We start from the raw sequence: 23488 nt of genomic DNA, 5'->3' as shown, positions 1-23488 counted from the left end.
CTTGGGTGAGCATTAAATAAACAAACAAATAAACAAACAAATAAATGAAAAGCCTAAAGTGGCTCCCAGGTAACCATACATGGTATCAATCCAAACTCTGCCTGGTTTTCTAAATCTTCCATAATCTGGTCCCACCCTGCCTTTGAACCTTAACTCCTTAATTCTCCACCCTTCACAGATCCACCCCAAACTCATTTCAGCACATGACCTGTTCATGCACTTCCAGCACTCACATTACCTCCATCTAACAAGGCTCTCCTTTGTTCCCTCCATCTAAAATAAATCTTAATCAGCCTAAATCCTACTTCCTCTATGGAAGCTTCATTAATGGTCCTAGCTCTCAGTGATCTCATCAATATCAGAGTAATCCTGAGTCTGAGTTTAAAAAATTAACTGCCTGACTACATGCTAGAGAAGACCTCATTTGACAGCCCTCCATTTAAAAAAGTCCTGGGGATTTTAATTGGCCTCATGCTCAATAGTTATGATGCAGATTCAAATATATAAATAAATAGATAGTTGGAGGATGCAATCTCAGGCTATACCAAAAGAAATATCATGCCTAAATTGAAAGAAATAATTAGTCTACTGGACCCATTAATTCAATCACTCATTCATTTAAAACATATTTCTTTTCAATGTGCATATCCTTTGTCCCAGAAATTTCACTTTTAGGATCCTATACTACATAATACTTTATAGCATTATTTGTCTTTAGTAAATTTTAAGATTTTTCTCTTTAACCTTGATGTCCTGAAGTTCCACCATGATGCATCTAGGAGTTACCAATTTGTCTTAACTTATTCTGTTTAGGACTAGGTACAAGATTTTAACCTGAGGACTCATTACTCTTTCCTATTTTTTACCTCTGGAATTTTTATTAGGTATATGTGGAGCTTCTTATTCTGTCATCTGTATCTTCTAATTTTTCTTTCATAATTAGCCTTTTTGTAGTATTGTACTATATTCTATGTCTCAGCTCTGTATGTTATCTCACTAATTCTCCCTTTACTCATGCCTTATTTGTAGTTTAACTGGTCAATTGACAATTTAATGTTTCCATGGGACTAGATCTAAGGTCTATCAATGTACCTCCCATAATTTCTATTACTCATTCTAGATTTTTTAATACACATTCTTATTTGTGCAGTCTGTTCTTTTTAAGAAAAATCTCTTTAAACCTTGAAATATACAACATTTTAAAATCTGTTAAGATTTCTGTATTATCTGTAGTTCCTTGAAATTGGATTCTTCCATTTTCTGGTGCATACTAACTAACCCATTGTAGTGGTTTTCTTCATGTACTTTATAATTTTCCATGTGAGCTTATCTTCTGTAGGAGTTGTATGTCATGAAAATTTCACTTTTAGTTGTAGAGATGGCCCTATGGGCAGTCTTTTATTTGCCTATACCAGATTTCTGTGGTGTTTCCAGTTCTGGACCAGTTTTTTTTTTTTAAGGTTTTATTATTTATTTATCTTTAAACGGGAAGGGAAGGAGATAGGGAGAGAAACACCAATGTATGGTTGCCTCTGGTGTGTCCCCTGACGGGAACTGGCCTGCAACCCAGGCATGTGCCCTGACTGGGAATCGAACCGCGATACTCTAGTTCAGAGGCCCACACTCAATCCACTGAGCTACACCAGCCAGGGCAAGGACCAATTTTTTATGTTCAGTTCCCAACTCAGGGTTTCTGAACTTTTTGGGTACTATGAAGTTGAGTCTTATACCAGTGTTTAGCTTAGGTTTAGATTTTAAACTTCTTATGGGCGAGTTTATTTCTACTTCATCCTAGAAAAGATGGCCAATATTGTCTTAGCAGAGATGCAGTATACCATAATACAATAGTTAAGGGCATGGACCCTGGAGTCAGAATGCCTAGGTTTCAATCTTATATTTGTCACTTCCTGGCAGTGTGACCTTAAGCAACTTACTTAAACACTATTTCTTATTTCTAAAATGAGGATTATAATAATACCTACTTTATATGAGTTTTGTGAGGATTAAACAAATTACTATATGTAAAACATATAGAACAGTACCTGGCACATTGTAAGTATTAATATAAATAAGGCTTGTAATTATTGTGCCCTTGGCTATTTGGCAAATCTAGTTTGTTTTAAAATTTTTAAAGGTTTTACTTATTTATTTTTAGAAACAGGGGAAGGGAGGGAGAAAGAGAGGGGAAGAAAGATGTATGTGCAAGAGAAACACTGCACATGTGAGCAGTTGCCTCTCCAAATTCCCTACCAGGGACCTGGTCCACAACCCAGGCATGCACCCTGACTTGGGAATCAAACTAGCAATGTTTCAGTTTGCAGGACAACACCCAACCCACTGAGCCACACCAGTCAAAGCAACAAACCTAGTTTCAATTCATAGATAAGGCAGCTTTCTCCTGCTCCTTCTTTTGTGCAGAAAACACAACTATGACTCAATTACAAGTCCTTTAAGGACTACAACCTCAGCCTCTAAGGTACAGATCTGGTCCCATTATCCCCACAAGTTGTGAAACTTCAATTGATGTTCATTGCTATGATTTTAAGTTCCCTTTTTATCTGGAGGTTTTCTGTAATCTGGAGGTTTTCCTTTCTTTTTTAAACTTAATTTTAAAACTTTTCCATTACAGTTCACATTCAATATTATTTTGTATTCTCAATAGTTTCAGGTATACAGCATAGTGGGTAGACAATCATACACTTTACAAGTGTTCCCCTTGATATTTCCAGTACCCCCGTGGCACCATACATAGTTATCATAATACTTTTTCTTTCTTGATTCTTGAATTCATCTATATATTTTTGAAGTTAAATTTTATCCAGTCTGTCTATGTGTTTCGAGTTGTTTTGCTTAGAGTAAATAATATTGGATAACCTAGCTTTCCAATATAACAGAACTTGTTAAATGAATTATGGCGCATTTTTCAAAAAGAACAGAGATAGTCCCGACTTCCAATGGTTTGACTTAGGATTTTTAAAAAATTTCAAAATAGTATGAAAACAATACACATTCAGTAGAAACCATACTTCAAATTTTGACTTTTGATCTTTTCCCAGGCTAGCAATATGCATTATAATACCCTCTCATGATGCTGGGAAATGGCAGCAAGATGATTTTGCCCAATTATATACTTAATGTAAATGTTCTGAACATATTTAAGGTAGGCCAGACTAAGCTTTAATGTTCAGAAGGTTAGGTATATAAGCGCATTTTTGACTTACAATATTTTCATGTTATGATAGGTTTATCTGGATGCAACTACATCTTCAGCCAAGGATCCTTTGTACAATTCAGTCATAAAAAATAATGAAGTAGGTGTGTATATTTATATGGCTGACATAAAATACAGTTGTGTTGTATTGTTAAGTAAAAAAGCAAGAAGCAGATAAATATGTGTATATAATTGTGTGTATATAAATTTATGCCTTTTTTGTGTGTAGAAAAGGTACTGGAAGGACGCACATCACAAATTATCACCATGGTTACTTCCTGCATGGATGTGAGCAACTTTTACTTCACTCTTTTCCCTTTAGTTATAATTTTTTATTAATGCGCAAGCATTTCTTTTTAAAGTCAAATACTTTGAAATAAATAGAAAAAAGAAATACCCCCTTCAATTTCATCCCCTTTCAATAGAAAAGATAACCAACATTTTCCAAGCATCTACTTGGCCAGGAGCTGAGACAATAATGATGATTAAGCTTCATTCCCTATTATAAGAAGTTCAACATCTAATGGGAGAGACATGCATAAATAAACAAAGGGTACTGTAAGAAATGTTCTCAAGGAGATGGAGGGAGAGCTAACTGTCTCAGAGGGAAAGACACTCAGAGAAGCCTCGCTGAGCTGCTGGAGTCTGAACAATTTAAAGTTTACCAAATAGGCAAGGGAGGGAAGGGCATGATAGCAGTCAAAGTTCCAGTAGGAACCCAATGGCATACTCACACAGGGAAAGTGAGGAATAGAATGAGGTATTGTTTACAATAGTATAAACAGGATAAAGGGAAATCAAAGGATGGTGAAGCACCCCAGGGAGCTTTTACAACCTTTAGACCTAAAGGGCTAAGTTACTAGAACCCAGAGGGAGCAATTACCAGAATCTAGAGAGAGTAGGTGTAGCTATAGAACATGGCTGCCAGAAAATTATGTAGCCTGTGGTTAATCTTTCTAGAAAGACTCAACCAAACTGCTGGCACTCCATAGAGAAGCCAGAAGAATAAATATCCAGACTTTAATTTGCCTCTGATTTCCAGTCCCTTGCTAGTGCCTCCCATTGGCCATATCCAACAAAAATCCAAAGGGCAAGGAAGCCAGTTAATATAGTCCATAAAGAGGTCACCCTCTGAGGATACAAAAAGAGAATGGAGAAGAGTGAAAAGTGAATTTTCAGGGAGTCTATGGGAACTCTCTGTGGATTCCTTTCAACTTTTCTGTGAACCTGAAACTGCTGTAAGACAAAGTCTCTTTTTTTAAAGTGGATCTGGACAGGCAGATAGAAAATATTCCATATAGGCTGTTTATGCAGAGGGACCCATATGGGTAAAGGAATAAGAGCAAGAATTCATAAGGGATATGTGGGAATTAGAAAATAGTTTAATGTGACTAAATTGTTGGGTATATGGGAGGGACAAAGGTGAGGTATAGAGTGTGGAACACGTGAAAGAAATATATGAGCTGTAGAAATTGTATGAGCTCCAAATATTTAGATTTTCAAACTACCAGCCCATGGTACAAAATTGGCCTCCAAATGTCCTTTGTCTTGAGTTAGAACATGAATATTCTGAGACAATTAAGTGGATTTTACAGGTACCACAACTTGCCATTGCCTCCAACCTGGTCTACCTCACCTTTTTAATTATCCACTTGCTCCTAAAGACATTTCATGGAAAAGTCCATAGAAGAACTTGTCCACAAGGAGGGCAAAGCACATGAGTTTAGAATCCATGTCCAATTAAGAATTAAGGGAATTGGCAAAACATCAATTTCAAAGAACCTATGCACCACAATATTCATAGCAGCACAATTTACAATAGCCAAGAGCTGGAAGCAACCTAGGTGCCTGTCAGTAAATGAATGGATCAAAAGATTGTGGTACATATACACAATGGAATTCTATGCAGCAGAGAGAAAGAAGGAACTACTACCCTTTGCAACAACATGGATGGAACTGGAAAGCATTATGCTGAGTGAAATAAGCCAGGGGTTGAAAGACAAATACCATATGATCTCACCTTTAACAGGAAGCTAAACAACAAAACAGACAAGCAAGCAAAATAAGGGCAAATACACTGAAATAGAGAACAAGGGGACAGTGACCAGAGGGAAGAGGGAAGGGGATTTAAGGGGAAAAATGGGAGGGATTTAGAGGAACAAGTATAAAGGACACAGGGATGATAGCTAAGGGGGGTGGACATGGGAGGGAGGTGGGGTGCATGGGGAAGGGGTGGGCTGGAATGGGAGAAATAAACATAAAACTGTACTTGAAAAATAACTAAATAAAAATTTTAAAAAAGAATTAAGGGAATTGGGATTCTGGTCAAGATGGAGGCATAAGTAACACAACTTGTCTCCTCACACGACCACAGTAAAAATTACAACTAGACTATAAAACGAGTATCACCTATAATCATCAGAAAATCATGCTGTATGTTAGCCCAACAACCATAGAATTAAGTCACATTCATACAGGTGGGTAGGAGGGACAAAGACATGGAGATAAGCAGAGAAGCAAAGAGGCATGGAGATGCAAAATGGGGGATCCCACACCCACATGTGGTGGGTAAAAATCAGGAGGGATACCTCAGGAACAAGGGATCCCAGGTCCACACCAGACCACCCAGCCCAGGATTCTAGTGCCAGAAATATAAGTTCCCATAATTTTTGACTGTAAAAACCAATGGGAATTGGGGTAGTGAAAGAAACTGTGGGATTCTCAGCAAACTCCTTTTAAAGGGCCCACAATGGTCTTAGGACTTATATAGAATCACTCCTTCTGGGCTTCAGCACCAGGGCATCAGCTTGAAGGGCACCAGTGACATATAGGGAAAAAATGAAGTGTCTGGCATCAGGGCAAGCACTGGGGGACAGTTTCCTCCTGGACAAAACTCCAGAGGCCAGGTAGCAGCACTATCACCTTTCTGAGCCTTCTCATACCCACAGCCTCAGAGTGGTGACACCACATCTGAAACTCCATCAAAGTGGTTCACATGGGTTGCCCTGCCCTGGAGATTACTGAAGGCTCTGCCCCATCCAAGCTACTGGTGCACTTTTCTACAATAGGCCACACTACTAAGACAGGGAGTCAAAGCAGCTCTAATACCTAGAAACAAACGCAAGGAGGCTGCCAAAATGAGGACACGAAGAAATATGGCCCAAATGAAAGAACAGAAAAAATCTCTAAAAAGGAACTAAAAAAAAATAGAGATAAGCAATCTATCAGATGTAGAGCTCAAAACACAGGTTATTAGGATGCTCAAGAAATTCATTGCATATTTGAACAGCATAAAAAAGACTCAGGCAGAAATGAAGCTTACACTAAGTGAAATAAAGAAAAGTTTACATTCAAACAACAATGGAGTGGATGAAGCTGAGAATCAAATCAAGTATATGGAACATAAGGAAGAAAAAAGCATTCAATCAGAACAGCAAGAAGAAAAAAGAATTCAATAAAACAAGGACAGGTTTAGGAGTGAGCCTCTGGGAGAACTTCAAATATACCAACATTCGAATTACAGGAGTGCCAGAAGAAGAGAAAAAGCAAGAAATCAAAAACTTATTTGAAAAAATAATGAAAGAAAACTTCCCTAATTTGGTGAAGCAATTAGACATACAAGTCCAGGAAGCAGAGACAGTCCCAAACAAGAGGGACACAAAGAGGACCACATCAAGACACATCAAAATTGAAATGCCAAAGGTTAAAGATAAAAAAAGAATCTTAAAAGCAGCCAGAGAAAAGCAGAGAGTTACCTACAAAGGAGTTCCCATGAAACTGTCACCTGATTTCTCAAAAGAAACTTTGCAGGCTAGAAGGGACTGGCAAGAAATATTCAAAGTGATGGAAAGCAGGGACCTACAAGCTAGATTACTCTATCCAGCAAAGCTACCATTTAGAATTGAAGGACAGATAAAGTGCTTCCCAGATAAGGTCCAGTTAAAGAAGTTGATCATCACCAAGCCCTTATTATATGAAATGTTAAAGGGACTTATCTAAGAAAAAGAAGATCAACAATGTGAATATTAAAATGGCAACAAATTTACAACTATTGAATCTAAACAACATATTAAGCAAACAACCAGAACTGGAACAGAATTATAGATATGGAAATCATTTGGAAGGTTATCAGTGGGGAGGCAGAGGGGGAAAATGGAGGGGAAAGGTGCAGGGATTAAGAGACATAATTGGTAGTTACTGAATAGATAGGGGGTGTTAAGAATAGTATAGAAAATGAAGAAGCAAAAAAATTTATATGAATGGCCCATGGACATGAACTGAGCCAGAGGGAATGGGGGTGCACGTGGAGGGGGGCTAAGGGGGAAAAACTGGGACAATTGTAATAGCATAGTCAATAAAATATATTTTAAAATAGGAGTTAAGGGAACTAAGCCATTAAGTCTTGGAAAAGAGATGAGTTAGAAGGACACAATGGTTTTCTTCAAACCAACCAAAAACTAACATAGAGAAGAGGGAGTGAATTCATTTTGTATTGTCCTTTCATTCATTTGGCAAATATTTTCTATATGTCTTCTGTGCACCAGGTTTCAACAGAACTGCTCCAAATAGCAAAATTAGGATCAAGGGGTGTATGTTCCAGAAGGTAGATTAGATTTAGACTCAAGATAGCACTTCTTAAGCATTTTGATGTTCAGACACCTTTGAATCTGAATAAAGGTCTGGGCCATTTTTGCTGCAAAATGTACCTGTACACGTGTAAATAAGTATCCATGTGCAATTTCAGGAGAGCAATAGATCAACGTAGTCCATAGATGGATTCAGGCTTAAAATCAACATCACAGCCATACAATGGGTAACTATGCAGTCATCAAAAGAATAACATAGACATCAACTGAGAAAAAAGAGAGACATAAAATAGTTTTTTTTAAGATTATACAGCCCTGGCTGGTGTGGCTCAGTGGATTGAGTGCTGGCCTCTGAACCAAAGGGTTGCCGGTTTTATTCCTGGTCAAGATACATACCTGGGTTGTAGGCAAGGTCTCCGGTGGGGGGCGCTCAAGAGGTAGGCACACATTGAAGTTTCTCTCCCTCTCTTTCTCTCTCCCTTCCCCTCTCTAAAAAAAAAAAAAATAAATAAATAAATAAATAAATAAATAAATAAATCTTTTAAAAAGATTATACATATAGATATGTATGTATCATGTATAGGCTACCTCTAAAAATACACATTATACTTAGTTAAAGTAACTGCCTTCAGGAAGGGAACTTGGTGGCTAGGGGCACAGGGAAACTTTAGCTTTTACTTTGAGGAAAATTAGATGCCCTGGGCTAGGTTTAGCATAGCAGTGACATGATCTGACTTGTTTCTAAAGGATTTGTGCAAAAATTCTAGTTTAAAAAAAGGTGGCTTAGAACTCAGTGGTGGCAGATGGTGATGGTGGAATATACTTTTTGCTAGTTGTCCTTTGAGCATTTGGCATGTTGTGTCACATATATCTACTACCTATTCAACAAAATATTATATAACAGAAAAGTACCCTGGCAAATAACTTTGTAGGAATTAAATACCTCCACTTGCACAGTGTTTTGCTTCAGAGTGTATGGAACTTCCTGGAAGGCCACATGCAAACACTAAATCCATCACCGGGAATGTGGTATTGAGGACTCCCGCACCATAAGGGAATTGGTTTAGATGATGGTGATCTGTCCCCACCTGAAGATGCTAGGAGCCTATGCATGCCGACTGCACTTATACTCATTCTTTATTTATTTGAAATATTTATTGAGCAGCTATTATGTGTCAGGCTCTGTGTTAGGCACTGGGGATATAATAGTGACAAAATAAAATCTATGCAATCCTGAAACTTAATTCTTGTCGCAAAAATAAATAATGAACAAGCCAGAAAATATTATTAGAAAATAAAAAGTGTTATAAAGAAAAATAAAACAGGGTACAATGACATGGAAGCATGCAGAGAGTGATAATTTTTAAATGATATGGTCAAGGAAATATCACTGGTAAAATGTCATTTGCACAGAGATATGAAAGAAGCAAGTGAGTAAGCCTGTGGCTCCCTGGGGAAAGAACATTCCAGTTAGAGAGAACAGCAAAGCCCCATTGGGACTTATCGGCATGTCTGAGAAAAAACAAGGAAGCCATATGGCTGGAGCTGGCTAATGGAAGGGAAGTGTGGTACAAGCTAAAATGTGTGGTGTCCTAGAAGTCAAGCGAAAAAAAAAAGTATTTCAAGTGAAAAAAAAAAGTATTTCAAGCAAGGAGTGATTAACTGTGTCAAATGTCACTGTTGGGGCAAACGAAATGAGAACAGAAAAGTGATCATAAGATTTAACACTGAGGAAATACTGTTGACCTTGACAAGAACCATTCTGGTGGAGTGATGCAGGCAAAAGCCTGATTGGAGATGATTCAAAAGAATAGGAGGAGAGAAATTGGAGGTAAGAAGCAGAGACAACTCTAGAATGTTTGCTCTGAGGAAAAAGAGAAATGGGACTCTAACTCATGTGAACAGAACAGTTTTAGTTTTTCTTAACATTGGAGATGTTAGGTAAGAGAAAAATTGCTGATGTCACAGATGGAGAGGGAAATGACTAGAGTGATGACCTTGATTAGGCCAAAAAGAACAGGATCTAGTATACAAGTGGAGGGGTCTTTCAGTGGAATTACACAGCTTGTACATAGTAACAAGAGTGAAGGCAGGGTATGTGGATACAGATGTAAGTGAGTTTTAGATATGGTGGTGGGAGTCTGTGATTATTCTTTTCTGATGGTTTCTATTCTCTCAGTGAACTAGGAAGAAAGGTCAACATCTGAGAAGGAAGAAGGGAGGGAGTGCTGGAATTTTGAGGACAGGGAAGATATAAAACAGCCATGCAGGAGAAATCGAGAATGACTGGATGAAGGAAACAAAGTGTTGTAGGGTAGTACTAAGGGCTCACTTGAGGTTAGGGGTTGTGAATCTAAAGTGAAACTAGTTAGCATGCTGGGGCAGGTTTGGAATAGACACAGTAGAATTTAATCAAGATTAAGTGTCTGTCACTCAAATATGATGAGGGCAAGAGAGACAAAGAGGCTAGGGCATATGCAAAAGAGTGAATATAATAATGGACATAGAAAGTACAAAGAAGCCTTGGCTGGTGTAGCTCAATGGACTGAGTGTGGGCTGTGAACCAAAGGGTAGCAGTTTGATTCCCTGTCAGGGCACATGCCTGGGTTGCAGGCAGGTCCTCAGTAGGGGCCATGTGAGAGATAACCACACATTGATGTTTTTCCCCCTCTTTCTCCTTTCCTTCCCCTCTGTCTAAAAATTAAAAAAAAATAAAATAAAATATTTTTTAAAAAAGAAAGTACAAAGAAGTAAGAAAGGATACTATGGGGCTGAGGAACAGTACATTTTGGCACATAATTTTTGTCTTGTTACTTTTGTCACATAGGGGCTAAAATGTTTTTGTTCCTGTTAACAAGTAGGAGGGCACCAGGGACCTTGGAGCAGTGTTCTCCCAATTGTATTTCTCAGAACTACTAGCCCCTCACCACCATCTCTGCGAGTGAAAATAACAAAATTTAGAAAACCCTGTGTCCCCATCCCTCTTTTGGAAATTAACTTATCTGTTAATACAGTAGGGCCCTGAATATTCTTGCAATTAGGAAAATGCATTTAACTAATCTAGTGGTTTAAAACTTTGCTTTTCCTGGGGCTCTTCTGTAATATTATCAACATCTATCCCCAGGGACTAATATTCCCTGGACAACACTTTGAGAAATAGTTGACTTAGGAAGAACTCTGGGTATTGGAAGCTGGGTTTTAGGCCAAAATATCACTGTAGCTTTTCTCCAAGGCAGGGTGTGTGGCAGGAATGCACACCCTCCCCAGAGCATCTCACTGTGCTGCAGCTGAGCCAGCCCTCAGAGACTTGGGTTCAGTCCTGTTTCCCTGCAGCCAAATAAACCTAATATCATCAATACAGAAATGCAGCTGATTCCCTAGTTTTAATTCAGCTACAGTTGTCTGATGTTATATTGTCAATAGCTTCAGAGATATTATTGTGACAATGCACTGGAAACAGCATGAACATTTATTAACTGCTTCCTTGCATCAAGCATTGTGCTGGGTACTCTGCATAATTTTCTCATTCCTTTAAAAACAGCATGATGAGAAAGTACCTGGTATTAAAAAATCCAGGAAAATTACAGTCAACCAATGTTCTTCAAAAACTTGTTTCCTGGAGGAAGGGAAATAAGCTTAGATTGTAACAAGGAATGTGTTTGCCACAAATAGATTTGAAACCCTAGGAACATTCATAGAATCAGAGTGTTGGAACTGAGAGAGACCTTAGAGATCAATTTAAGATATTAGGAAGAGGTTATTGCATTCTTTCAAACACTCTTATGTAAATTGTCTCAGGAGGTAGGGCTTAACAAATCTTGCCATAAGTGCTTTGATTTCAATCAAGCCAAATAAAATGATATTGTCACATGAACTAAAGCCTACAAATCATTCTGTAAGAATGCCATATTGTAATTGGTTATTGGCTGGAACTGCAAAGGAACATTTGGATTTTAATTTGTATTTCAACAATGCAGAAGCCTGATTTCACCAGAATGCAGTGGTTTTCAAACCTGAATAGATATCACAATTATTCCAGGTATCTGTTTTGAAACTCATCTAGACCCCACCTTCAGAATTCAGTAAGCCTGATATAATGGCTGGGAAATTGGCACTTTTAACAAGCTCCGTGGGTGGCACTCAGTGCTATACTGCTATGGGTGGTGGCCACAGACTAATCACAATCTCAGAAACACATTCTTAGGAATTTTCTCTTCCTAATAAGCTGTGAGCAGACCAATGTCAACTAGTTAGCTGGGGCAGTTGCCCCGCAAAAAAGCTGATTTAGAGACATAGAAGTCTTTACTGTTTCTGGACCCACACTTTTCTACAGAATTGCATCTTAGTGTGACAATGAACTCTTAAAGACATGTTCTTCCCTTTGACTTGATGATGAAGACTTCAGGTTTCTGGTCTCCAGAACTGTTAGAGAATGCATTTCTGTTGTTTACAGCTATCAAGTTTGTGGTAATTTTTTTATGGCAGCTTCAGGAAGCTAATGTGACTCATTTTAGTTTTATGAGTCTGGGTAAGCCACACAACCTCCCTAAGCCTCAGTTCCCCCATCTGAAAAGGCGGCTAATAATACAAACCTGTAGGATCATAGGATTACTGTGAAGGTTAAATATGATGATTTATATCAAGTACTTGATTTAGTGTAGGTGTTATATGGTACCTGTTGTTGATTCTGTGTGCAAACATTAGCAGACAGTGTGGGATAGTCTGAAAAGGTTGGAGTCATATAGTTTATGCAGACTGATGCAACCATCAATTCCCTATCAGAAAAACAATAAATAATAAAATTTAAAAAAATTAATTCAGCAAAAAAAAGAAAAATGATAAATATATCAGCAGGTCAGGGCAGGTGTGGAGTGGAAAAAACAACTTCTCTTTCCAATGATTTTTACTTTTGTTTCTATAATGGTCAAATAGCTTACTTACACATTTCAAAATATAGTAAATCTCTTCCTAGTTTTGATGGACTTCCTGAACCATAGGATTTACAAGGCTATAGCAGTGTTTTCTGCTGGTTACATTTTAGAACATTACTTCTTAATGACATATAGGGGAATCTCTTATGTTACTAGTAAACACTTTTTTGTGTGCATGTAAACAGCCGATCCCATTTCTTTAGTGGGCAACTTTCATGTAAGTTTAAGTCCCTAAAAGTGTCATTTTTGTATGCTATAGGTTGACCTGACTGAATTCTAGAGTTGGGGGCACCCCTTCCTTTCACTCTGTAGCCCTCTGTCTCCATTTTTTCAGAACCCTTTGAGTTTACAGATCGTTCCACTTTGTCAGCAAACTGTTTGTAAACAGAAAATTCTTTGTTTTCTTCATCTGACAGCCTCCACTTCCATCTAAACAACCCTAACCAGTGTTACTTCTGGGAGGTCAGGAAGATTATGCCCTATTCATCTACGTAGGTACTGCCTAATATACTGCATGGCATATATAAATAATTGTCAATGTGGGGAAAACAATGACTAAATCTCGTCCCTGGAGTCAGGTAGACCTGAGTTCAAACCCAAGTTCCCCTTTTTGCTAGCTGTAGGGCCTTGAGTAAATCACTTAAGCTTTTGGAACCTTAGTTCCCTCATCTGAAAAATGATTATAATAATAGTACCTACCTACTAAGTGTTTTATAAAATTAAATGAGTTAATATATTTAAAGCCTTGGGCACAGTACCACAACATAGTAAATGCTCAGTAACTGTTAGCCATGTGTGAAGAACTGTATGGAATAGTGAATGAGTGAATGTACATTTTCAACAGGAATGCATATAACACTAGAAAATCATTAGCACCTGTAAGAGACCCAGGGAATGATGAAAGAATAGTGAGTAAGAGCTGGTAAATACTTTACTTATCAGATCTCTTACCATGTGATTCTTACTACTGGGAGTACTTGAAAACTGAAGTTTATCAGAACAAACCATTCATATCAAATGCACAGAAGGAAAATAACATTTCATATCATAACAGTAACAATTGCTTAACTTCAGAAAGTACTTCAAAATATGATAAGGTGTTGAAAAGTATAAAGTTGTCGATAGAAGCTATTGCTAGCACTTTTAAAATTAATTAAAAAACTGATTTTCTGGTTTTAATACAGAGTTTTTGTTAGTAGAGAAAGCTTGAATAAGAAGGATTGCAGAGGCAAATGACCACATTACAGGAGGTCAGATGAAATTTCACATATCAAGAGAGTTGCACAGGCAATAAAAGTAATTTTCACATCATGCGACACAGAAGATAGGGGACGGGAGGAAGGAGTAAGCTATCACTCAGAAGTCTGAACCATAAATGGCTGTATTATAGTTCTTATCATTCACTTCTCCAGTCCTCCACTGATTCATTCCTTCAAGAAAAATATATTAGGTACCAACTACATGCCAGGTGTAGGTCTGGATGTTAGGAACATAGCAGTCAACAAAAATTCTTGTCCTCCTGGAACTTACATGCTACTAGGGATCAACACACTGTAGCTCAGAGGCAAAATGTGCCCTCTCACTTGTTTTGGTAAAACACAGTTATAGTGGAATTTGGCCATGCTCCTTATTTTATGTGCCATTGGTAACTGCTTTTGTGTAACAACAATAAAGTTGAGTAGTTGTGTCAGAAACTGTCTGGCCCACCAAACTTCAAATGTTTACTATCCAACCATTTACAGAAAAGGCTTGCCAGCCCTTATGCTAGCAGGAGACATACTGGTTAAAAATAGGTAATATTTTTCAAATAGTTTTCATATTATTAAAAAATAAGACACAGAAGGTAGGTGCAGAATGGGAAGGGGGAACTTACAACTTTAAAATGGCAGCAAGAGTACTTATCACAAACAGGGGGAATTTGATCCGATACCTGAAGGAGGTGAGCAAATGAAATATTTTGGTGTGTGTGTGTGTGTGTGTGTGTCTGTGTGTGTATAATTATTGTTCAAGTACAGTTTTCTATCTTTTACTCCCATCCCAACCCACCTGCCCATACCCCCCACCTCCCTCCGATTTCCACCCGCCTTAATTGTTGTCTATGTGTCCTTTATACTAGTTCCTGTAAATCCTTCCCCTTTTCCCCTTAAAATTCCCTCCCCTCTGGTCACTGCCCACCTGGTCTCTATTTCAGTGTCTTTGTTTTTATTTTGCTTGCTTGTTCTTTTTGTTGTTTAGCTTCCTGTTAAAGGTGAGATCATATGGTATTTGTCTATCGATACCTGGCTTATTTCACTCAGCATAATGCTTTCCAGATTCATCCATGCTGTTGCAAACGGTAGGAGCTCCTTCTTTCTTTTTGCTGCACAGAATTCCATTGTGTATATGTACCAAAACTTTTTGATCCATTCATTTACTGATGGGAAGTTAGGTTGCTTCCACCTCTTGGCTATTGTAAATTGTGCTGCTATGAACATTGGGGTGCATATGTTCTTTTGGATTGGTGTTTCAGGGTGCTGAGGATATAATCCCAGCAGTGGAATTGATAGGCCAAAGGCATATTCATTTCTAGTATTCTTAGAAAATTCCATACTATTCTCCATAATGGTTGTACCAGTCTGCAATCCCACCAACAGGGAACTAGGGTCCCTTTTCTCCACAACCTAACATGTGTTGTTTGTTGCTTTATGATAGCCATTCTGACCGATGTAAAATGGTATCTCATTTTGGATTTAATTTCCATCTCTCTGATAGCTAGCGATATTGAGCATCTTTTCATGTGTCTCTGGATCCTCTGTATGTCCTCCTTGGAAAAGTGTCTGTTCAAGTCCTTTTCTCACTTTTTAATTGGGTTAGTTCTCTTCTTAGAGTGAAGTCATGTGAGTTCTTTGTATATTTTGGAAAGTAAACCCTTGTGTGAGGTATCATTGGCAAATATGTTTTCCCATACAGTTGGTTGTCTATTTATTTTAATACTGTTTTCTTTACCCATGCAGAAGCTTTGAATTTTGATGAGATCCCATTTGTTTATTCTTTCCTTTATGTCCCTTGCTCTAGGGAACATATCAGTAAAAATGTTGCTGTGTGAAATATCTGAGATTTTCCTGCCAATGTTGTCCTCTAGGACTTTAATGGTTTCAAGGCTTATATTTAAGTCTTTTATCCACCTTGAGTTTATTTTGGTGTATGTTGTAAGTCGGTGCTCAAGTTTCATTTTTTTGCATGTAGCTGTCCAGTTCTCCCAACACCATTTGTTGAAGAGGCTATTTTTATTCCATTTTAAGTTACTGCCCCCTTTGTTGAATATTAATTGACTGTAGATACTTGGGTTTATTTCTGGGCTCTCTGTTCTGATCCATTGGTCTATGTGCCTGTTTTTATGCCAGTAGCAGGCTGTTTTGATTACAGTGGCCTTGTAGTACAGTTTCATATCAGGTATTGTGATTCCTCCTATTTTGTTCTTCTTTTTTAAAGTTTTTTTTTTAAATACAAGAATTATTTATTTATCTTTAGAGGGGAAGGAGAGAGGGAGAGAAACATCAATGTATGGTTGCCTCTACTGCTTCCCCTTTTGGGAAATAGCCTGTAGGGAACTGGTCTGCCACCCAGACATATGCCCTGACTGGGTATAGAACCACAATCCTCCGGTTCACAGGCCTGCACTCAATCCACTAAGCTACAACAGCCAAGGCTACTTTGCTCTTCTTTCTCAAAATTGCAGCTGCTATTTGGGGTCATTTGACCATAAATATGGTCAAATACCATATTTATATGGTTCCATATAAATTTTTGAAATATTTTATTGTATTGATTATACCATTACATTTGTTCTATTCCCCTCCTTCATTCCCCTCCACCCTGCACACACCTCTCCCACCATCCCCCCTTTAGTTCATGACCACGTGCCTCAAGTCTTTAGATTCTATATTTCCCATACTATTCTTATCCTCTCCCCTATTTTCTATCTATGTTCTATGCTACTTATTTTGTGCACCTTCTCCCCCCTTCTGCTTCTCCCACTCCCCTGTTGCTAACGCTCCATGTGATCTTCATTTATATAGTTCTGCTCCTGATCTAGCTAGCCTTTTAGTTTGCTTTTGTTTTAGGTGTGGTTGTTAATAACTGTGAGTTTGCTGTCCTTTCACTGTTCATCTTTTTTATCTTCTTTTTCTTAGATAAGTCCATTTAACATTTCATATAATAAGGTCTTGGCGATGACAAACTCCTTGAACTTGATCTTACCTGAGAACCACTTTATCTGTCCTTCCATTCTAAATGAGCTTTGCTGGATAGAGCAATCTTGGTTGTAGGTCTTTGGATTTCATGAATTGGAATACTTCTTTCCAGCCCCTTCTTGCTTGTAAGGTCTCTTTTGAGAAATCAGCTGACAGTCTGATGGGAGCTCCTTTGTAAGTGACTGTCCCCTTATCTCTTGCTGCTTCTAGGATTCTCTCTTTCATTTTCATCTTGGCTCATGTAATTATGATATGTCTTGGTGTGTTCCTTCTTGGGTCCAACTTCTTTGGGACTCTCTGAGCTTCCTGGATTTCCTGGAAGTCTATTTCCTCTGCCAGAATGGGGAAGTTCTCCTTTATTATTAGTTCATATAAGGTTTCCACTCATGGCTGTTCCTCTTCCCCTTTTGGTATACCTATAATTTGGATCTTGGAATGTTTAAAGATGTTCCTTATCCTCTCTTCATTTTTTTGAATTCTTGTTTCTTCATATGTTTCTGTTTGGTCATTTTTTCATTCCTTCTGGTCCACTCCCTTGATTTGAGTCCCAGTTTCCTTTCCATCACTATTAGTTTCCTATGCATCTCCCATCATTTCAATTAGTTTAGCCTTCATATGTTCCTCTAATTTGTGACTAAAATCAACCAGTTCTGTGAGCATCCTGATCACCAGTGTTTTGAACTGTGCCTCTGATAGGTTGGCAATTTCTTGATCACTTAGATTTATGGGCTCTGGGGCTCTGAGTTGTTCTTGAGCCATGTTTGATCTGTTCATGCCTGTTATGTTTGAGGAGAGGCACCTTAGGTGTTCACTAGGGTGGGGCCACCCAGGTCACTGGTTTGTGACGCTGTATGTGGGGGTCGGGTCAGAGAGGGAGCTATAGCGGTCCTCTCAGCTCCCTCCCTCCAGGTCCGCCTCCCCACTTGCCCCCCCAACCCCACCTGTTTATCTGCGTGCAAATGTGTGACTCTGGTCAGGCTGCCACCCTGTGCGGGGGCCTGCGTGGTCTGTCTCAATGCTCATTTCTTCGCTGGTTTATCTGCGCACAAATGTGTGACCACAGTCAGCCTGCCGTCCCACGCCTTCCCTAGGTCCACTCTTCACTACCCTGAACCTGGGATCAGCGCCCTCCGCTGCCTGCCTGCCTGGGTCGGGGGATCTTTTTTGCCCTAGTGGCTCTGCTGCTGACTCCACCCCTCTCACCTGTTTAGCTGAGTGGTTCGTGGTTGTCAGACTCTGTCTTGTTCGATTTTCTGTGGCGTGACTGTGTTCATATATGGCCTTTCTGTGGCGTGGTCTCTCATATATGGCCTTTATTATATTGAGGAATGCTCCCTCTCTTCCCACTTTGTTGACTGTTTTTATCATAAATGGGTGTTGTACCATATCAAATGCTTTTTCTGCGTCTATTGATATGATCATGTGATTTTTGTCTTTGCTTTTGTTTATGTGATGCATTACAGTTACCGATTTGCAAATATTGAACCATCCTTGCATCCCTGGGATGAATCCCACTTGATCATGGTGTATGATCTTTTTAATGTATTGTTGGATGTGACTTGCCAATATTTTGTTGAGGATTTTGGCGTCAATGTTCATCAGCGATATTGGCCTGAAGTTTTCTTTCTTTGTTGTATCTCTATCTGGTTTTGGGATTAGAATGATGATGGCTTCATAAAGACAGTTTGGGAGTTCCATCATTTTGAATTCTTTGAAATAGTCTGTGAAGGATAGCAGTTAGTTCTTCCTTAAATGCTTTGTAGAATTCTCCTGTGAAACCATCTGGTCCAGGGCTTTTGTGTGACGCCTTTTTGTTTGTTTGTTTGTTTGTTTGTTTTTTATTTCTGCTTCAATTTCATCTGCTCTTATTAGTCTGTTCAGACTTTCTGCTTCTTCTTCACTGAGTTTTGGAAGATTATATTATTCTAGAAATTTGTCCATTTCACTTAGGTTTTCAAATTTCTTGGCATACAGTTCTTCATAGTAATTTCTTACAACCCTTTCTATTTCTGTCGTGTCAGTTGTAATCTCTCCTCTTTCATTTCTGATTGTGCTTATTTGGGTCCTTTCTCTTCTTTTCTTGATGAGACTGGATAAAGCCTTGTCATTTTGCTTATATTTTCAAAAAATCAGCTCCTGGATTCATTGATCCTTAGAATTGTGCTTTTAGTCTCTATGTCACTTAATTCTGCTCTGATCTTTGTTGTTTCCTTCCTTCTACTTGCTCTGGGCTGTCTTTGTTGTTGTTCCTCGAGTTCTTGCAGGTGTAGGGTTAGGTTGCTTGTTTGAAATGTTTCTATCTTCTTTAGGTAGGCCTGTATTGCTATGAACTTCCCTCTCAGGACTGCCTTTGCTATGTCCCATAAGTTTTGGGTTGTTGTGAGCTCATTTTCATTTATTTCCAAAAACTTTTTTGATTTCTTCCCTAAATTTCATTCTTGACCCATTTGTTGTTTAATAGCATGCCATTCAATCTCCATGATTTTGAGTCTTTTGGTTTTTTCCCTTTGGGATTGGTTTCCAGTCTCAGTCCCTTGTGGTCAGAGAAAAATGCTTGGTATGATTTCAATTTTCTTGAATTTGTTGAGCCTTGTTTTGTGGTCTATTCTTAAAAATTTTCCAATTGCATTTGAAAAGAATATGTATATACCTTTTTTGGGATAAAGGGCTCTCTAGATATATCAGTTAAGTCCATTTTATCTAGGTCATTGTTCAATACCACAATATCTTCGTTGATATTTTGTTTGGAAGATCTGTCCATTTTTGACAGTGGGGTGTTAAAATCCCCTACTATAATTGTGTTGCTGTCAATATGTTTCTTGAAGTCCTCTAAGATTTTCTTTCTGTATTTGTGTGCTCCTATCTTGGGTGCATATATATTTAAAATGTTTATATCTTCTTGGAGGACTCTTGCCTTGAGTATTATGGAGTGACCTTCTGGGTCTCTCTTTATGGCCCTTTTTTTGAAGTCTATTTTGTCTGATATGAGAGTATTGCTACCCTGGCTCTTGTCCATTTGCTTGGAAGATTTGTTTCCAGCCCTTCACTTTTAGTCTGTGTAGGTCTTTTGTCCTGGGGTGGGTCTCTTGCAGGCAGCATATGTGTGAATCATGCTTTCTTATCCATTCAGCTATTCTATGTCTTTTGATTGAAGCATTTAACCCATTTACCTTTAATGTTATTATTGATAGGTACTTATTCATTGCCATTTTTGTACCTGTGTTCTTTTTTGTTTCTCTCTTTACCTTCCTTATAGCAGTCCTTTTAGCATATCTTGAAAAGATGGTTTGGTGGAGGCATATTCTTTCAGACTTCTTTGGTCATGGAAGCTCTTTATTTGGCCTTCTATCTTGATTGAGAGCCTTGCTGGGTAAAGTAGCCTTGGTTGTAGGCCTCTGGTTCTCATGACTTGGAATATTTCTTGCCTTTCTCTTCTTGCTTTGAGCGTTTGCATTGAGAAGTCAGTAGCTAACCTTATTGGGGCTCCCTTGTATGTTACTCCCTTTTTCTCCCTTGCTGCATTTTAAGATTCTCTTTTTATCTTGGAATTTTGCCATTTTAATGATGATGTATCTTGAAGTGGGCCTCCTTGGGTTCCTCTTGATTGGGACTCTCTGTGATCCCTGGATTTGTGTGACTTTTTCTCTTATCAAATTAGGGAAGATTTCCCTCATTACTTTTTCAAATAGGTTTTCTATCCTTTGTTCTTTTTTTCTCCTTCTGGCATCCTTATTATTTGGATATTATTATGTTTCATATTGTCTTGCATTATTCTTAATCCCTCTTCATTCTTTCTGAGCCTCTTTTCCTTTTCTTGGTCTTTTTATGAGTTTTTTTCTACTTTGTCCTCCAACTCACTGATCTGATCTTCTGCTTCATCAATCCTACTTTTGATTGCTTCTACTGTGTTCTTCAGCTTGAAATTGTATTCTTCATTTCCTCTTGGTCTTTGCTTATAGTTTCTATTTCCTTTTTCATGTTGATATAATTTTCAGTGAGTTCTATGTAGCTCCCCTGTAGTTTCTGGTAGCTCATTGTGAGTTCTTTGAACTTCACGATAACCAGTGCTTTGAATTCAATATCTGATAGTTGACTTGCTTCTATTTCATCTAACATTCTTTCTGAGGATTCCTCCTTCCCTTTCATTTGGGGATTGGTTCTTTGTCTTCCCATTGTTTGTGAGACTCTTCTTGTTAGCCTCAGCTTCTTAAATTGATTTGTTCTTGACTTCCTGGGTTTATGGTGTGAACTTCTGTGGTAGAACCTGTGAGATTTAGTGGTGTGGTCTCCTTGATCTCCCAGGCTTACTGGTTTGGGGCTATTTTTTAAGTTGACTGTATTTGTCTTTCAGTTTTGATCATTTAGGGGTCTTTTTTTGTGGGTCCTTCCCACCAGTTGGTTAACTGATGGTCTCTGTCCACTACCTTTTGTAATTTGTTGTGCTGGTGAGGGCAGGTTGTGTTTTAGCCAGTTCTTCCATGTGTACAAGGTTTTGAGGATTCTCTTTTGCTCTTGTTCAGTTGTTTGTACTGGGTACTTTCTCAGCTATTTAGTTGTATTTCCAGATAGGTCCTGGATTGAGGTTTGTGTGGTTTCCACTCCCTCCTTCACCCATTTATGTTGTTATCTGTTGGTGGTTCCTGTGTTGTTGGGTTTCCTTTTCCAGTGTGTATCCTTGTGTTCACCGGTTTCACTCATTTTTTTTTTCTTTTTGGTCAGTTGGAGGGGAAGGCAAAATGGTTTATGAAAGCAGAAGAGTATTCTATTATATTTATAGCAGCAGCTGGTAGAGAAGAGATAGGAGATCCTTTGGCTATGTATAGTTTTAACTTTGATCTCCAACCCAACTGGCCACTTTTAAGAAAGGATGAAAGAAGATAAGACTCTTGTTGGGGAGGGAAGAATTGTGAGTTGGATCTAGAAAGCAGTGATGTTGTGGGAGGTCAGATTCTGAGGTAAGGTGAGAGTAAAGGATAGTATGTGTAGTGTGTGAGAGAATAGAGTTAACCACTACAGCAAGAGTGTTCAGGAAACTGTGAAGTGAGCTAAGATCCAGGAGATGTAATGTGAAGTATTTACAAATGTATGGAACACTTATTATTTACAATTGTATTAGAGCAACCATCATATGACAGAATCTATGTGATCTGGATAACATAAATAGGGGGTATAGAACTTTGGGTAGTGTGCTAAATGAAAACAAGTGGCATGAAGTATAGAAAATTAGCAATACACTGTGGAGGAGAGAACAGGGGAAACCTGTCAAATGATAAAATATAATCAGCCAAGGCAAAGAAGTCTATACAGAAACAGGAGAAATACAAAGATACTATTAAAATATAAATGAAGCCCTGGCTGGTGTAGCTCAGTGGACTGAGCACGGGCCTGTAACCCACACAATCGCAGTTCGAGTCACAGTCAGGGCACATGCCTGGGTTGCAGGCCAGTTTCCAGCAGGGAACTCATGAGAGACAACCATACATTGATATTTCTCTCCTTCTCTCCTTCCCTTCCTCTCTAAAGATAAATAAATTCAATAAATATTATAAAATATAAAAGTGAAAATGAAAAAAATAATAATACATATATGCAGCAACTTGTGGCTTCTCTGCTATAGCAAAGTGAAATTCATCTCTCTGTCTCTACTGTTGGAATGCCCCCTCTTTGGGTCCAACTCTGCTCTTTTCGCATTTCCAAATTGTTTGTTTCACTTGTGGGTAAAGGAAAAAAAGGCAGGAGAAGGGAGGAAGAAGCGATAAGTTTGGAAAGAAAGGAAGAAGGAATAAAACAGAAAAGAAAGAAGGAAAAACGTATTGAAAGATAAATAATAAAATTAAAAAGATAAAAAATTACTTTTAAAAAATCTCTTATTGGTTTCAAACTGGCCAAACCAGTTTTTCTGGCTGCAGCAGGCTGAGGGGCGAATGGTGTGGTCTTTCTGCAAGTGTTCTCCCAGGAGCCAAATCAGCGCTTTTCCCCAGTGCCCCATAAAAGGGATCAAGGACTTCCTCATGGTGCTCTTTTCCTGGGGGTTATCACTGTTACCTGGGCTGCAGGGCGCGCCCAGGCCATCCAGGTTGTCTGGTTCCCACAGGTTGGAGCACAGACCCATCCCAGTTCTGTGGGGGAACTCCAGGCCCTCCAACCTCAGGTTCAATGACAGGCTGGGTGGGGATCAGACTGGGCGGCTGTGACTATTGGAGTCAGAGCCCCACACTTCGCCTCTCAGTTCTCCCTGCTGGCAACCACAAAATCTGCAGTTGATCTGGGTCCTTAGTCCTTAGTATCCTCTCTGTTAACTCTAGCAAACAAGTCTCTCCCAGTGCCCAACCTTGCTTGGCCAGGGAGGGAGGGAGCTGATAATCCAGCTCTCTCTGAAGGACCCTTCAGCAGGCCCAGGGCTCCCAAAGAGTTTGCCGGAGATGCACCAGGAGCTGGTCCTGAGCACTGGGTGCTGACCAAGGTGTGATGGGAGCCTGCTGAGGCACGTCGGGCACCTACTGAGGCACACCGGGCACTGGGCTGTGG

At 38.9% G+C, this 23488-nt stretch overlaps 1 protein-coding gene across 5 annotated transcripts in view; it reads right to left on the bottom strand.

The window, feature by feature from the left end:
• RTL9 (retrotransposon Gag like 9) overlaps nt 1–23488 on the bottom strand; it is a 203329-nt gene that overhangs the window by 118378 nt on the left and 61463 nt on the right. For all 5 annotated transcript variants that reach the window (XR_008390137.1, XR_005084511.2, XM_053657452.1 and 2 more), the window contains one exon: nt 8194–8286. The gene's annotated coding sequence lies outside the window, so the exon portion shown is untranslated. The remainder of the gene's footprint in view (nt 1–8193; nt 8287–23488) is intronic.

The sequence above is a fragment of the Artibeus jamaicensis genome, unplaced genomic scaffold (genome assembly GCF_021234435.1).
Source record: "Artibeus jamaicensis isolate MK-2021 breed Jamaican fruit bat unplaced genomic scaffold, CSHL_Jam_final scaffold_461, whole genome shotgun sequence".
In the NCBI taxonomy this organism is placed as follows: Eukaryota; Metazoa; Chordata; class Mammalia; order Chiroptera; family Phyllostomidae; genus Artibeus; species Artibeus jamaicensis.
This window is presented reverse-complemented; position numbering and strand designations above follow the sequence as displayed.